This window comes from Choloepus didactylus, chromosome 10 (assembly GCF_015220235.1).
Source record: "Choloepus didactylus isolate mChoDid1 chromosome 10, mChoDid1.pri, whole genome shotgun sequence".
Classification (NCBI taxonomy): domain Eukaryota; kingdom Metazoa; phylum Chordata; class Mammalia; order Pilosa; family Megalonychidae; genus Choloepus; species Choloepus didactylus.
This window is the reverse complement of record NC_051316.1, coordinates 3404802-3422031: the sequence shown is the minus strand read 5'-3', so window position 1 is coordinate 3422031 and position 17230 is coordinate 3404802. Positions and strand designations below refer to the sequence as shown.

Here is a 17230-nt window from a genome sequence, read left to right as displayed (position 1 = left end):
GATATCTGCAATGATGCCACCATGTCCCCCGTGTTCAAGTCCTGACTTCTGTCCCTGAATGGGACCTTATTTTGAAAGAGGGTCTTTGAAGATGTGATTAGTTAAGCTGAGGCCAAATTGGATAATGATGGGCCCCAAGCCAATATGATTGGATATTTGGACACACAGAAAACCCAGGAAAAAGAACATTTGAAGATGGAGGCAGAGACTAGAGGGATGTGTCTACAGCATAAGGAATACCAAGGATGACTGGCAACCACTCACCAGAAGCTAGAAAAGGCAGGGAAATGTCCTCCCCTAGAGATTTTAGAGGGAGTAGAGTCCTGCCAACACCTTAATTTCTGATTTTTGGTCGCCATAAATGGGAAAATTAATTTCTGTTGTTCTAAGCTCCCATTATGTAGTACTTTGTTATGGTGACCCTAGGAAACTAACATTCTCTTCCCATTTTACAGATGCATAGGTCTGACATAGCACCTGTCCCAGGTGCAATCTACATCCCTGCAGGCTGATGCCATAAACTACTACTGACCCCGCATGTTTCAGCCTCCCTGTGCCTACATGATGCATTTGTGCTTCCAGGCTCTACAACAGGCTGCAATAAATGGAGATCCTGCCTCCCAAAGAAGAAATGAATGCGGATTCTTTCAAATGGGTCCATTTGAGCATTTATTCCAGCAACATCATGCTTCCTGCTAAACTGGGGAAGCAATGGCACAGAGCACTAGGGTTTAGGCAACCAGTACCACTTCCTACTGCAGTGCACATAAGTTCAACATCCTGGAGACACACAGCCTTCCCAGGAAGGTGAAGTGGTAAAGAGATCTCATCTGCTGATTTATAGAAGATCTGAGTATCCAATTAACCAACTGAAGGCATCTTTGCCTAGCTCAGAATACATATTCCAAAGGGAAATGACTGTTGTTTGCATGAAAATGTGACTCATCTGAGATGGTTTTAACTCTGAGACTTCAGGAACTGAAATATCAATTGCTGTGGTGATTCCCAACACTTTCCTTGTCTGACATAGTGTGGGTAGCATCCCCATGTCAACAGATGTCGCAATTGGTGGCTTTCATGCTGCCCTATTCTCTCAAGCTTCAGAGACCTTCAATGAAGACAGATGAGCATGGATGCATGGTTATTCTATTAATATTAGGGGCTTTTTTAACTTCAGCTCCTGCCCCACACCTGATGTGGAAGACTCTGGGGCAGGGGATATATTATAGCAGCCTCACCCCCTTCCATATCAAATTCAGTGGAGTTATATTTTCAGGAATTTCATTTCCAGCCTGTGAAACTTCCTAATGCATGACTTGGCTTCTAGACAAAAGAACAAAGTCTGCTAGGGAAAATAAAGGCTGGAATTCTTGACAAAATGACCCAGAACCCTGGCAAGGAGTCCCTGAGATGGGTAAGTGTCTCCCAGCCTCAGTCTTTGGCTGTCTGCCTGCTGGGATGATACCAAGAGGAAGAACTGGTTGAACAGGGCACACTTGCACTTGCAAGGCTGAGGCTAGGATTTAGAGGTGCATCATCTAAACATGGCACCTATTGGATCCCAGCCCATTTTGATTACTACATGGACCCTGGGCAAAAGTATGGAGACAGGATATTTTTTTGTATGTCCTTCCAATGTGAAGGTAGGACACTGGGCACTGGCCTGTAAAATAATACAAGATCCAGCCCTTCCCTTTTGTCTGGTGTCTGAAAATGTCTGCTTCCTAGTGGTGCAGTCAGCCTCCATCATCAGGTCAGCTGGCCTGCAGGGAGGCATGCCTCCTCCCTTGAGGCTGCATGGCAGAGACCAAGGAGACCTGTTCCATCAATGGCTTACGTGTAAAGGAGCACTCAGGGAGCACTCCCACCCAGACTGTGGTTCTTGGGCACACCTTATAACCAGCTCCAGGTGGTGCACAGTTGGAGGAGAACATGGGAGCTTTACCCTTGTGATTCAGAGTCCTTTGAAGCATGACACAATACCAAGTATCTCCCAGCACACACCCTGCTCTGTGACCTTCTCCTATATCAACCTGCATTTATTATTTATTCAGACCATCCCACACATTTTCCATGAGCCCCTCAGAACACATCCTTTGGCTCAGACTGCAGGATGTGGCAGAGAGAAGGGCAAAAGGCTAAAGCCAAAAAGCCTGCCCCAGGTAATGTGTGCTGGTCTCAGGGAAGGCTTCCCTGTGTACATGTGTCTGAGTAACATCAAGTGAGGCCTTTGTTCTCAGGACAGAGGGGACAGCAAAGTGGGAGCATAAGCAGCATCATATACAGCCTTGGATTTCTATAGTTTGTGTGGAATTTGGGGTATAGAGGAGGGGTCATTTTCTGAGCACCAACTGGATGCCAGGGTGATCTGATGGCCACCCCATACATCTCCTTCCTGGGCTGTGGGCCTCTCCCTTGCACCTTCCCTTTCTTTCTCCTCAGTAAGGAGGGAATCACAGGCCTCTCCATGCAGCTCCACTTCCTGAGAAGAAATTTCTGCAAAGCCCTGGCCCAGAGAATGGTCCAGACCTGAGGTGGTACAGGTTGAGCTGGGTTCCCAAGACCTCAGGCCAGATTCCAGGCCCACAGACAACCCAAGCCCTGGTGGTCAGAATAGTGTCCCCAAAGATTCCAATATCTTAAAACTTTGACCCAATAAATATAGGACCATCTGGAGCCAGAGGGTCTTGGCAGATGTGAGGAAGTGGAGATAGGACTTTGTCCTGGATTATCTGATGTAACCACAAAGGGCCTTGTAGGAGGAAGGCATCAATGTGAGAGTCAGAGAAGATGAAACAATGGAGGCAGAGGTTGAGGCTAGTGTGAGGAAGAGACCACAACTAAGGAGCCATAGCCTCTGGAAGCCAGGAGAGGCCAAGAGTGGATTCTCCCCTGGAGCTTCCAGAAGGATTGCAGTCCTGCTGACATCCAAATCTGCTTGGTTTTAAGCCACCAAGCTTGTAGTCATTTGTTACCACCATGAGAAGAAATGCAGTCACTGGATTCTAAAAATGCTGAGAGAAATACCAAGCTGCGAAGATCACCACAAAAGGCTGATTGGGGGGAGTCTTTTCAGACCTGCTCCTCCCTTTAGATATGAATCAATGGAATGAAGCATGGAGCAATCTTGCTGGCTTCATTTTGCCCTTGAATACCTCCAGCAAGGCACAAGGGGCTCCCAACCCTACACTTTGCACTAACCCCATTTTCTATGCAACCACTGGGAGGCCACATTTGAGACCTTGTTCCTGTTTGCAGATCCTGTTGGCCTCCAGGACACTTAACCACAGACAGGTCCATCTGCCAATTGAAATTCAGCCAGCCAATGAGCAGAGAGGGTATCTGTCCTTCATGGGCATCAGCCAGAAACCTGGATATTCTGGAGTCTATTTTCTGTGGCCTGCAGGGAAATGTGGGGGAGCTGAAAGTGCCTGGGTGGGCTGTTGGTGAAAGAGAAAGGAGGGGGGTTTGGGCTGGGACCAAGAACATCTCTTGGGCATGGCTCAGCTTCATGCAGAGCAGAAGACATTTCCCAAACACTTGAGGCAGCTGTCACCCTTGGCTGGCTCCAGTGGCTGCCTGGCCTCCCTGCCTGAGCTACCCAGTGAGGAATGGGACTTATTCAGGATGGAGGCCATGTGCTTACACCAACATGAAATGGCTGGACCTCCATCACTTTCAGCAACTAAAATTGGCTGGCCTTTTGGGGGCAGGCCTGGGAGGCTTGTCTGTAGGCTGTCTCTGTCCTCTCTATGACCTTTCCACCAACAGACACATGCATACACACACACACATGCATACACACACACACACATGCATTCACACACTTGGGACACCCTACTTCCCAGACCTACTAGAGATCCGCAGACCCCCATTACCCCAAGTCCAACATTTCTCTGATTTCTGGCCCCTTCCCCATCATGAACACTTAAGGGTCCTGCCTTTTATCACCTCAAGGTGAAATAGTGTTCCCTAAATTTCATGTCCACCCAGAATTTAAGAATGCAACCTTCTTTGGAAATAGTCTTTGCAGATGTAATTAATTAAGATGAGGTCATACTGGCCCTTATGAGAAGTCCACGTGATGAGAGAGAGATGCAAGGGTAAAAAGGTCATGCAAATTTGTAGAAGGCAGGGAATGGAGCAATGCAGCTGCAAGCCCAGGGGTACCAAGGATGACCAGCCACCACCAGTGGTGCTGTGTTGATGAAAGCAATTCTCTTGTTATATGGGGACACAGATTCCACACAGGTCACTGAGAAAATTAAATACTATGCCTCCTCAGACACAACGCTGTGTTTCTGTTAAGGCAAACCTGCCAATGTGAAACCTAATTGGGCAGTCACAGCTAGCCAGTGAGCCAATGCAGAGGGAGAGTGGGGGAAATGGTGGCACAAGGGAAAAGCTGTCCTCACCACATTGCAGTCAAAGCTGGAACAACTGCAATTGGAGTGGGGCTTCCACATGACTGATAACATTACAGAGAATGGTATTTACTGATACATTCCCTATGTGTGCAGGTTACAAAAATGTATGTAGCTATGAGTTCATTTTGCAATGAAAAAAGATGCGTGTGAAGAAGACATGCAGATAACAAGACCCAAGTGTTTATTAGTGGGAACAAGATCTTTGCAATATGAAGATTAATTAGTCTTACAATCAGGACCCCTCATCACGAATAGATGTGATTTTTTTAAAGTAAAAGGCAAAGAGCTGGAAAGTAAAAGAAGGTCTTGAACATGGATGAGGTAGAAAAGGAAGGTAGGGAAGAAAGAGAAGCAGAGACAGAGCACAAAGCAACCCAAAGCAGGAGAGCAGGATGATGTAGGCAAATTAGAGCTATCAGATCCACTCATAATCCCAGACTCAGTGACATCCTTTCAACTTTTAAAGTTACATTTCTTTCTTAAAAAATAACATCAAAACTTCTTTTTTGTCTTCTCAAAGGAAGTGTTTCTATTTCAACAGCTTATAAAAGGGCAGTGAAGAGAACACTGAAACTCCCTGAAAAAGTGTTTTCTCTTGAAGGCAGACTGGCACCAGAAATCTGAGAAATTTTTCAAATGAAGAGGTGTCAAGACAAAATTTCAGGAGGCTGTGTAGGAAGGCCTGATCCCTGCAAAGACACAAAGCTTCTCTGGTGGTTCTGGCTTTGAATTTATTTGTGCCAGTCTGAGTGCCTCCTCAGTTTACCTTGAGCTGATGCTGACCTCCCATTCTCAGCCCCACCTTACATTTGATCCAGCAGAGGGAAGCAAAGCACCTCTTCAGAACACAGGGAGCTCTCACCTGTCTCCTAGGGGAGCAGCTGGCAAGGTGAGTTCTTGGGTCCTCCCTGAGAAGGCTTTGGGTCTATTTGAGGGGACATGCTGCCAGCACCCTTCCTTAATGGGCAGCAGAATGAGCAGTGTCCTAAGTGCTGGCCATCTGATGCAGCCACCAAGGTTGGAAAGGGAGCTCTCTGCAGGGCATTTGGCACCTTCACAGTCTGTGCCTCCCTTTGCTGCCTCAGAACCCCACCTCAGATTAGTGGAGGCCAAGAGTGGCCATGTTCCACCTTCCTGTGCTTTCCAGGAGGGGGCAAATCACCCTTCACCATTCAGGGCTTCAAAGATCCATTTCCTCATGTGTAAAATGGGTTATGACACTCATCTCAGAGGTTGCATGAGGTTGATAAGAGGTGATTCAGACAGGGTGGAGGCTTATTGAATCTTCTCAGGTCCCCAGACTGCCTCTTGTAGGGCTAGAATTCCCATGCACATGCCCAGGGCTGCTGTAAATGAGTATCATATATTAGGAGGCTTCAAACAACAGAAACTTGTTGTTTAACACAGATCTGGAGGCCAGAGGTCTGGGATGGAAGTGTCAGCAGGGCTGAGCTCCCTCTGAAAAATGTAGGGGAGAGCCCTTCCTTTCCTCTTTCAGCTTCCATGTGGTGGCCATCCTGGGCATTCCTTGGTTTGAGGATACAGCATCTCAATCTCTGCCTCTGTATTCACAGGTGGTCACCCTGTGCATATGTCTGTCTCTCTGTCCACAATTCCCTCTTCTCATGAATTAGGGCCCACTCCAATCCAGGCTTCATTTGAACTAATCATACCTGCAAAGATCTTATTTTCAAATAAGTTCCCATTCCAGGTGGGACTGGGGTCATTACTTGAAAAGGTCTTTTCAGGAGACTCGGGTCAGCCTCCAAGAGTTGGTGGGTGGCACTCATTCCTGGTATGGGGCAGGTTCCCCCTTTCCCATTCCTGGCTCCAGACCCCAGGGAGATATTTTTGTACCAGGGCACAGCTGTAAATCAGACCTGCTGTGTGCCAGGGCTCATGGGCTCACCGCGTCCTATCAGGGTCTGTCTCCACTTTTCAGGTAAACAAACACATCAGTATAAGGAACTTGGCCAAGGTCATGCAGGTGGAACATGGCAGAGTTGGGATTTGGATGCTGGGGACCTCAAAGCCTGCCTCTTTGCATCCCATTGGGCTTTTGCTCCCAGACTCAGCCTTCTGGTAATCAGGGTGTCCCTCTGCCCCTCTGTTGGAAGATGAGCTTTGTCCAAACACTTAGAACAAAGCCTGGACCCATGGGGAACCCAGGAAATTCCTGCTGGGATGTGAAGGGTTGGCTTCTTCAGCCAAACATGCACCTCTCATCAGCCAGATGTGCAGGTGCCACAGAGTGAAGTCTGGCTATGGGGATCTGGGTCTCTGCTGTGTTTTGGTGGAGGACAAGTCCTAGGCTGTATGGTAAGCAGGAGCCCTGGAAGGCAAACTTATCCTCTGAATCATGCATATATTGCTGCATCCCAGAACCCTAGACCATGTGCAGACACCCCAAGCCCCTGGGGAATTGAGGGAGCCTCTCCAGTGGGAAGCCATTTACACTCTGGCATGGACTGTTGGACAAGCTCTTTAAACCATTCCTCTCTGTCCTGTTGCCTCCTCCCACCCACATCTGCCCACTAGCTAAGCAATAGACACTGGCATTGTCCATGCACCCACTCTGGGCCAACCCATCTCTGGGATGCACATGCCATGGTGTCCAATCCCAGCCAACACACCCATGTGAAGTGAACATCCCCTATGGCTCCATTTCCACAGACTCATCCCAAACACAGACTAGCAGTTTGGTCCCACACAGGGTTTCCAACCATGCCTCCCCTCCACCCCCAGACTGCACATAGTACATGCTCAGCAAACCCAACTTGAAAGGAAGAATGTCTTATTGGAGCTGGCAATGTTTTGGGGTTGTGGGCCTAAGTGTAGTTCTGGGAGTACTCACCAATCACCCTTGCCAACTGGGGTCCTCGGTCCTGCCCCTTAGCCCAGTACCTGCATGCCACTCTTCCCAGGGAGGCCCCTGAATGTGGGAGTATCCCAGAAAATGCCACCTTTGGGCTGTAAAATATTTTGAAGGCATATGTCTAATTTTGCTTTTGTAATTATTTGGCAAGTTGGGGCTCCTTTCACTTATGATTGGCTTTGCTTTCTCTGTAGTCACCACACAACCTTTAGAATTCTAGCAAAGCAAGAAACTCTAATGTACAAATTGTTTCTAAATAAACACTCAGTTTATGAGTGATGCAGTTTGGCTGTAGACATGAAATATTTACTTATTTACATGGTGCATTCATCTTTCTTTTCCTGAAGACTTAGTGTCTTTTCTTCTCCATCTTACAGAGCTTTGGAAATCTCATGAGATCTTAGCCCTAAGGGGTGCTGTAGGATGGTGGTGCATTTTGCCAACCTTAGCCTAAATTCCCACCCCTGATTTCTGGCACTGATAGTGGCTGCCACACCTGCCTGTTTCTTGGGGTTTTGGAGGAGAAAGTCAGCAAATAGAAAATTGCCTGGAAGAAATCTCCAGTGCCTACAGCATTGCCATCAGTATTTCTTGCCTGAATGAATGAATGAATGAATGAATGAATAGATGCTGTAAGCCTGGAACCTTGGATTGGGGCTTGCTCTTTCTGACTTCATGGCCAAAGAGAGAGCTCCACCTTCTAGAGTGTTAAAGGGGCCAATTTTATCACCTTTAACCAGCCATCATTACCTAAGCAATTCAACAAGTGACAGGCTGGGGTGAATCACTGCCTTCCACTCCCTGGGAATGACAGAAGGAGACTCTGTGGGCAACATTCCAATCTCCACAGACAGTCTATTTAATCACAGACCTCTTTTTCAACCAAAGATGCATGGCAGGCCAAGAGATGCTTCTCTTTGTATCACAAACAAGTGCGTATGTTTCCCTGGCTCCTGGTGCATAAGGAAAAGAATGGGAACTGAAAAGTGGCAATGAGCTCCGCCCTGCAGTGGCAACCTAGGGACCCCTTCAGGAAGGTTTGCCCTATACCGGGCCCTGGGCCAGGACCCCTAAGCCTCATGGCCAAAGTCCTGCTTCTTCACAGGCCACTGCCTACAATTTTCACATAAGGAAACAGACATCCAAGAGGGAGAGGTGGGCATGTGCCCTGAGTTTAAGGGTGAGAAGGCTGAGGCAGTGGGGTTCTCCAGCTTTTATCTTTCATTTTTTCATTCATTCATTGTTTCATTCACTCACTCATCCATTCATTAGAAAATGCATGGCAGCCACTGTTCTGGGCAGGGTAATGCAAAAGTGAGTGACAAGCACGAACCCAGGTGGACAGGAGCTAGGGAGCAAGGCACTGGTGGGCTCATGGGGTGGACAGGATGGAGAGGTCTCAAGGAATCTGGAATTCCTTTGATATACTCACTTCCCAAATGTTCAAACATGTGCCCTGAGAACCACCCCTCTTGGATTAGTCTCCTTCCACTTCTTCAGCCCAAAGACCCTGTTCTGCCATTGCCCTGGCTGAAGTGAGGCCTGACCCTCCACATAATTCCCAGGCCCAGGTGGTGGCTACAGCAGACAGCCTGCAGTCAGTGGGCAAGGCTAGGTGAGACCAGCTGGTTGCACTTACGCCCATGATGCTGATCTTGTCAGCTTTCACTTTATCCTCCAGGGAACAGCCTCACTTCAGCCATGGCCCTGGGACAGTGCTCACTATGATCATAGTCCCTGGAAGAATGTTCTTCAAGGCCGTGAGGAGCTTGTATTAACAGAAAATAGATTCCTTTGAAAATCAAACTTGAACAGATGATGAAGAGATTGGATGCAGGCTTGAGGAGTTTGGGTTCTCTTTGCCAAGCCAATTTCTTTGCAGCCTTCCCAACTGAGTGACCTTCATCTGATGCTGTCCCCTCCCTGGGTTGGTGAGGCCCCATGGTGCTTGGGGAAGGGGATGATGGCCCCTGAGGCCCTCCCAGGAGGGGATGTGTGTTCAGAAGTAGAGACTGAGCCAAGGAAGTATGCTCTGATGCTTGGATTGGACACCATGGCATGTACATCCCAGAGATGGGTTGCACAGCCCCCTTTCTCCCTGTGAACTGCCAATGGTTCCTGCCACCTGCTGTTTGCCAAGACACAGGCAAAACTGCAGGCCCACTCTGCTGAGCTGGCCCCCAAGACTAAGACAGGGACCTCCCTTCCCTGGTAGGTGTGCTGAAGGGCTGCAGCCCCTGCCCAGTTGCCCCCACCCTCTCTCAGAAAGCTGCTGTGCCATCTTCTCCATCCTTGCTCTTCCTCACAGCCAGCAAAGCCTGCTCTCTTTTGTTAGAAATACACATCAAAAATCTTCAGGAACAAAGAAATGTAGATCCTCATTCTGGGGATGGATGTGACCAGGAAAAATTCAATCATGTGCAAATTGAAGCTGGGCCAGTCAGTAACCACCATCCTCACCATGGATTTCACAATGGAGATGAGGACTTACAAAAATGTCAATTCAACATATGAGATGTGGAGGCAGCAACAAGATCAGGCCACTCTAGTGGCATTACTCCACTGGGACCCAGGGTCCAATCTTCATAGTGGACTAGGTCAACCATGATGGCATTGTTGAAGCCTGGCAGGAGATGCACCAGGTTGTCAATGACCAGAAGATGAGCAACACCATGATCTTCACCTTCACCAACAAGGAGGACTTGCCTGATGCCATGAATCCCCATGAGACTTAGGAGAAACAGAGCCTGATGCAAATTCAGGTCAGGAATTGGTATTTGCAGCCCTCCTGTGCCACCTCTGGGGACAGACATTATGAGGGGCTTACATGATTAACCTTAAACTATAAATCCTAATGGTCATTCTCCAGCCATCACCCTGAAAGGAGACTTATCAATAGCTCATTCATTGGATTATCACCACCATCACCTCTTTCAATTGTCACTTTCACAATTTTTGTGAATTTGAAATCTGGAATTACTGTTCTATGGTTTTATGGAGTGTTTTGGTAGTTGTATTTTGTTTTTTTTTTTTTTTTTGTTTGTTTGTGCTCCTTTGGCTTTGCCTTAGGATACAATGATATGACATTAACACAAAGTGCTAGATGCTCTTGTTGACTTACAGCAAATGAGATGGGGGAAATATAGTAATTCTTGGTAAAGTCCTTTTAATATTGGTTTGATATTTTTATTTCAATAGAATCATTTTTTCCAATGTATTATTTTTCCCTTTGCCCATTTTCTTTATCACTTGCTGTAGATGGCTTATTTTCCATTCATGAGGACTGTGTTGCAAGTATCTTTCATCTAGTAAACTGAAAATTATTGCTTAATCAAACTGTCATTTTTTTCTTTTATATTTGTGATTTCCCCCTCCCTTAAAAGTTCTAATTTTTACTTAGCAATTTCAAAAGTTGCATTTTATATCTAAGACCAGTATAGTAAACTTAGCCAACAGTAGCAAATAATATGCAATACCATTGTCATATATTCCAGTGGCATATTGGTATGTTAAACAGTTAATGTAAGAAGTTCTTCAAAATGTCAGCTATTAAATTCTGAAACATACATCACACATGAGTAAGGACAATACCCATTGCCCATAATATAGCTAACACTGCTTAAAATTATGAAAGTGTAACCAATCAAGGGCACAGGTCATTTCACTGTAAGTTAGCAACTATGCTGTATTTTCCCTCATTTTTTATAGCTTAACATACTCTTTCCTGAAAATAGAGCAATAATAAGGTATGCCACATGCAGATGAAATATTTGTAGATATTTTAAATGACTTTATGGCAAAACTAGAATATACAGTTTTACTTTATTTCAAATGTCTAAAACTAGTATTTTGATATTACTAGAATAACTTGTTTATTAATAAAGCCATTAATTCAAATTTTATGCACTTTTACCTAGTTGGAGAAATATACATTCCTGTTTTCACATTACAGAAACTGATTAAGCTGAAGTTATAAAGCATTTTACAGATGAGTGATTCACATCCTCATTACTTAGAACAGTAGAAAAGATGTTTTATAAAAAAGATAATTTAATTTTGCTCAATCATAAGATTAATTCATGCAACTACTGTCAGATACCTGTTGGTTCAATAATATACTATTCCCTTTAAATAAATAAATGAATGATGTATAGACTTGAGGAATGTCAAAGGGGAATTAGGATAAAGAGAAAGAACCTACAGATGACAATGAATGTAAGCATATTTTTCTTGAAGGGTATACAGATAAACAGATAGTAACAAAGTTAGTTGATTAACTGTAACTAGGTTGTTGAGACCACTATGATAATACTTTGAACCAAATGCTACTGCTTAATTCAGAATTGTGAAGCAGTATCTGGTTCTTATGTATTGTTAAGAATTAATTTTTGAAGTCCTCAAGGAATTAAACTTAGGGAAATTCAGGAATGCATGCTGCAAAGGCAGAATCTAGGAAAAGGTGGAGTGGGATTTATTTATGAGGATTGTGTAAACTAAAATTGAGTGAGATATCATGTTATAGTTGGATGGTATTGGTCTGTCATGCCTTGGTCATATGATAAAATTGAGCTTTTACCAAAGATGTATGATAAGCATTAGGCAATAAAAAATAACTTTCAAAGTAAAACTCTTGACAAACATTAAAGCAGATAAAAAGTTGCTATGTGGCTTGCTCCTGATGGTGCAGAGGGATGTTTGCATTCAAGATGCAACTAAAGTATAAAGTTCTCATTTTAACTTTAGTGGAAGTATCTCTAGAAATGAGGCTGACAAACACATCTAAGAACATTGGTTGCTTTTAAAATTCCAAAAGTTCCACCACAGATTTAATTCTTAAGTGTGAATTGATTATAGCTTAAGGTACATAAACATGGGTGATACAAATAACAATGCTGTAGTAACATCCTGAAACAAGGCAAGTACAAAGGTATAAATGCCTAAACTGGAAGAAACTTGAATCCCTCATTTTAATTCTTAAATGCAGTATTTCTAACTTGTGACAAACATATTGATAGGCAGCCATTTTGTGTCTTAAAATAACTGGGGTCATAGTTTAAATTTTACAGATCAAGTGACTGATTTAGAGTATTGCAGTTGAGATGTAGGCTATTTAGTTTATTTGAAATGTCTGTGAAGTGGGGAGAGGGAGAAATATTTGAAATTTTGGAAACCCCAAAACTTTTGGTAAGAAATTGCAATTTTCACTAACAGTTTCTTTAAGTATAAAAAAGTTTTGTAATTGATATAGGTAAATAAACAGTGACCAGGGTACAGATAATAGCCTACAGAAAAAGTTATATTCTAAAAACCTAAGAGTTTAAAAACAAGATCTTGAAGTTTTTATTTAATTGCACTAACTTCTGTATTTATGTCAATTTATAAACTGCAGAAAGTTTTGAATGATGTTAATCATGTCTAATAAAAGTAAATGAACCTGTAGACTGTGATCTCCCCAAACTAAAAAATGCTGTATTTATAATTGTGTTGTTTATGGTTATAGTGTTGTTAAAGCTCTAATATGCAGAAAACAAAGGAATTACACAGTGCAAAAAATACACAACACAATATGAAGCAACATGTATTTAATAAATGTATTTATAGTATGGGTGAGGCTTGTTCTAAAGAGGAGCATCTCATCTCTGAACTGAGGTCACCATGTCCCAAAGGGAGTTACCTCTCACCTCTCACCTCAGGAAGAGCCCAGCCTTGCTCTGGGCAATCTTTCTAGCTGGGTCTGCTTGCTTTGCAAATCAGAGGAGAGAAACCACAGCCTGCAGTAACCCTGACAACCCACAGTCATGGGAAAGGGGAGGAAGGGTGTGAATGGTATTCCCTTCTATGACACCATCCACTCTGGTGGTGAGCCTCCCTCCTCACTGGCACTGCACGGCACCTTCATGCAGTAGGTGTTCAATAGATGTCCATGAGGCCTGGGGCACTTCAGCAGACACTAGAAGTTTCCTACAGCTGTGTGGACCCTCTATTTAATTTTTTTTCCTCTAAAAGACCTGATATCTGAGAAAGAAGGGGGAAGCAGCATGAATCACACAGTATTATGCTATCTATTTCTGGATCTATACAATCAATCCTGCTGACCATTCTGTAGTCCTTCTGCATCAAATGCCTGTTCCCTACCCTATTTCTATCTCCTGGTAGCCTGCATTATCAGCTTTTAACTCTCAATATTTGCTCATTAATATTAGTTCACATTAGTGACACTATACAGTGTTTGCACTTTTGTTTCCATCTTACTTCACTCAACACAATGTCCTCAAGGTTCATCCATGTTATTATATGTTCCATGTCTTTGTTCTGTCTTACAGCTGCATAATATTCCATCATGTGTCTATACCACTCATCCCTTGTTTGTTTATCCACTCATTCCTTGATGGACATTTGGGCTTCTTCCATCTCTTGGCAATCATGAATAATGCTGCAGTAAACATTGGTTTAAAAATATCTGTTTGTGTCTTAACTTTCAGTTCTTTTGAGTATACACCTAACAATGGAATAGCTGGGTCATATGGCAGATCTATACTTAACTTCCTGAAGAACCTCCACACTGTCTTCCAGAGTGGTTGCACAATTCTACATTCCCACCAGCAATGAATAAGTGTGCCTCTTTGACTATATCCTCTCCAGCACTTGTAATTTTATGTATTTTGTATAATGGCCATTCTGATAGTTGTGAGATGGTATCTCCTTGTGGTTTTGAATTGCATTACCCTAATAACCAGTGAAGTTGAGCAATTTCTCATATGTCTTTGAGCCATTCATGTTTCCTCTTCAGAAATGTGGCCATGTCTTCTGCCCGTTTTTTAATTGGGTTGCTTGTCTTTCCATCATTGAGTTGTAGAATTTCTATATATAGTCAGGATATTAGACCTTATCTGATATGTAGTTACCAAATATTGTCTCCCACGGTGTGGGCTGACTTTTTACATTTTTAACAAAGACCTTTCATGTACAAAAGTGTTTGATTTTGAGGAGATCCTATTTGTCTATTTGTTCTTTGGTTGTTTGCACTTTGGGTGTAAGGTATAGGAAACCACCTCCTATCACAATATCTTAAAGATATTGCCCTACATTTTCTAAGACTCTTATAGTCTTAGTGCTTATGTTTAGGTCTTTGATCCAAGTGGAGTTAATTTTTGAATAAGTTGTGAGGTAGGAGTACTCTTTCCTTCTTTTGGAAGTGGATGTCCAGTTCTGAAAACACCATTTATTGAAGAAGCTGCTGTCCCAGTTGCTTTGGCTTGACTGCCTTATAAAAGATCAATTGTCTATAGATGCAAGAGTCTGTTTCTGAACATTCATTTCAATTCCATTGGCCAGTATCTCTGCCCTTATGCCAGCACCATGCTGTTTTGACCACTGAAGCATTCATTGTAAGATGCTTCAAAGTCAGGTAGTGTGAGACCTCCCACTTTGTTCCTCTTTCTCAAGATATTTTTGGCTATTCAGGGCACCTTGCCTTCCAATAAATTTCGTTATTTGTTTTTCTATTTCTGCAAAGTAAGTTTTTGGGATTTTAATTGGTATTGCATTGAATCCATAAATCAGTTTAGGTACAGTTGACATCTTAATTATATTTAGTTTTCCAATCCAGGAACATGAAGTTTTCTTCCATTTTTAAGGTCCTGTTCAATTTCTTCTCATAGTTTCTTGTAGTTTTCTTTGTATAGGTGTCTTGGGTCTTCATTAAGTTTATTCCTACTTTTTTCTTTTGGTTATTACTGTAAATGGAATTTTTTTCTTCCTCTTATTGCACATTACTTGTGTATAAGAACACTACAAATTATTGTGTGTTGATCTTGTAATCTGTCCCTTTTCTGTATTCATTGATTAGCTCTAATAGCTTTGCTGTAGATTTTTATGGATTTTCTACATATAGGATCATGTCATCTGCAAACAGTGAAAGTTTTACTTCTTCCTTTCCAATTTGGATGCCTTTTTTATTTCTTTTTGTTCCCTAATCACTCTAGCTAGAACTTCCAGCACAATGTTGAATTACAGTGGTGACAGTGGGCATCCCTGTCTTGTTCCTGATCTTAAAGGGAAAGCTTTCAGTCTCTCCCCATTGAGTACAATGTTAGCTGTGGGTTTTTCAATTATTGCCTTTATCATATTGAGAATTTCCTTTTCATCCTATCCTTTGAAGTGTTTTCATGAAGAAAATATGTTGAATTTTGTTAAATGCCTTTTCTACATCAATTGAGATGATCTTGTGGTTGTTTTTCTTTGATTTATTGATGTGGTGTATTAGATTAATAGATTTTCTTGTGTTGAAACAACCTTGCATACCTGGAATAAACCCCACTTGGTAGTGGTGTATAATTGTTTTAATGTGCTGCTGGATTTGATTTACTTCTATATTCATTAAAGAGATTGGTCTATAATTTTCTTTTTTTTTTTGTAGTATCTGTCTGATTTTGGTATTAGGGTGATGTTGGCTTCATAGAATGAGTTAGGTAGCTTTCCCTTCTCTAAAATTTTTTTGAAGAAATTGAGCAGGATTGGTATTAATTCTTTTCTGAATGCTTGGTAGAATTCACATGTCAAGCAATCTGGTCCTGTGCTTTTCTTTTTGCATAGCTTTTTGATCACTGACTCAGTCTCTTTTTGCTTTTGATTGGTTTGTTGAGGTCCTTTATTTCTTCTTGGGTCAGTGTTGTTTGTTTATGCTTTTCTAGGAAGTTGTCCATTTCATGCACATTTTCCAGTTCATTAGCATATAGTTGCTCATACTATCTTCTCATTATCTCCTTTATTTCTTCAGGGTCAGTATTTTTGTTTCCTTTACCATTTTGGACTGCATTTATTTGCATCCATTGTCTCTCTCTCTGTTTTGTTAGCCTGGTTAAGAGTCTGTCAATTTTGTTGATTTTCCCAAAGATCCAGATTCTGGATTTTTGTTGCTCTCTATTGATTTCCTGTTCTCAGTTTCATTGATTTTGGCTCTAATCTGTATTTCTTTCCTTCTGTTTGCTTTGGGGTTAATTTTCTGCTTTTTCTCCAGTTCCTCCAGTTGGACAGCTCATTCCTCAAATTTTGCACCTTCTTCTCCTTTAATACAGGCATTTAGGGCAATAAATTTCCCTCTCAGCACTGCCTTTGCTGCACTGCATAAGTTTTGATATGTTGTGTTTTCGTTTTCATTTGCCTGGAGATATTTTTTAATTTCTCTTGTAATTTCTTCCTCTACACACTGGTTTTCTAAGAATGTGTTGTTTATTCTCCATGTATTTGGTAATTTTACAATCTTCTGCTGGTTATTTATTTATCCAACTTCATTCCATTATGACCTGAGATAGTGTTTGTTATCGTATCAACATTTTTAAACTTGTTGAGACTTGCTATGTGACCCAGAATATTGTCTGTCCTAGAGAATGTTCCATGAGCACATGAGAAAAATGTACATCCTGCTGTTGTGGGGTGTAGTGTTCTATAAGTGTCTGTCAAGTCTAGTTCATTTAGCATACAATTCAAAATCTCTGTTTTCTTATTGATCCTCTGTCTAGATGTTCTGTCCATTGATGACAGCAGTGTATTAAAATCTCCAACTATTATTGTGAAGTTAACTACTTCTCCTTTCAGTGTTCTCAGTTTTTGCCTCATGAATTTTGGGGCACTCTGGCTTGCTGCATAAATATTTAAGACTGTTGTGTTTTCTTGATGAATTGACCCTTTTATCAATATATAGTGTCCTTATTTGACTCTTTTAATTGTTTTCCTTTTGACATCTACTTTGTCTATTAATACAGCTACTCCAGCTTTTCTCTGGTTGCTGTTTGCATGAAATATCTTTTTCCAACTTTTGACTTTCAGCCTATTTTTGTCCTTGTGTCTAAAGCAAATTTGTTATAGACAACATATAGATGGGTCCTGTTTTTTAATCCATTAGGCTAGTCTGTGTCTTTTTATTGGG

At 42.4% G+C, this 17230-nt stretch overlaps 1 pseudogene; it reads left to right on the top strand.

Annotated features, from left to right (window-relative positions):
• Nucleotides 1–1378: 1378 nt before the first annotated feature.
• On the top strand, nt 1379–10157 carry LOC119505158 (annotated as a pseudogene).
• The last annotated feature ends 7073 nt before the right edge of the window (nt 10158–17230 follow it).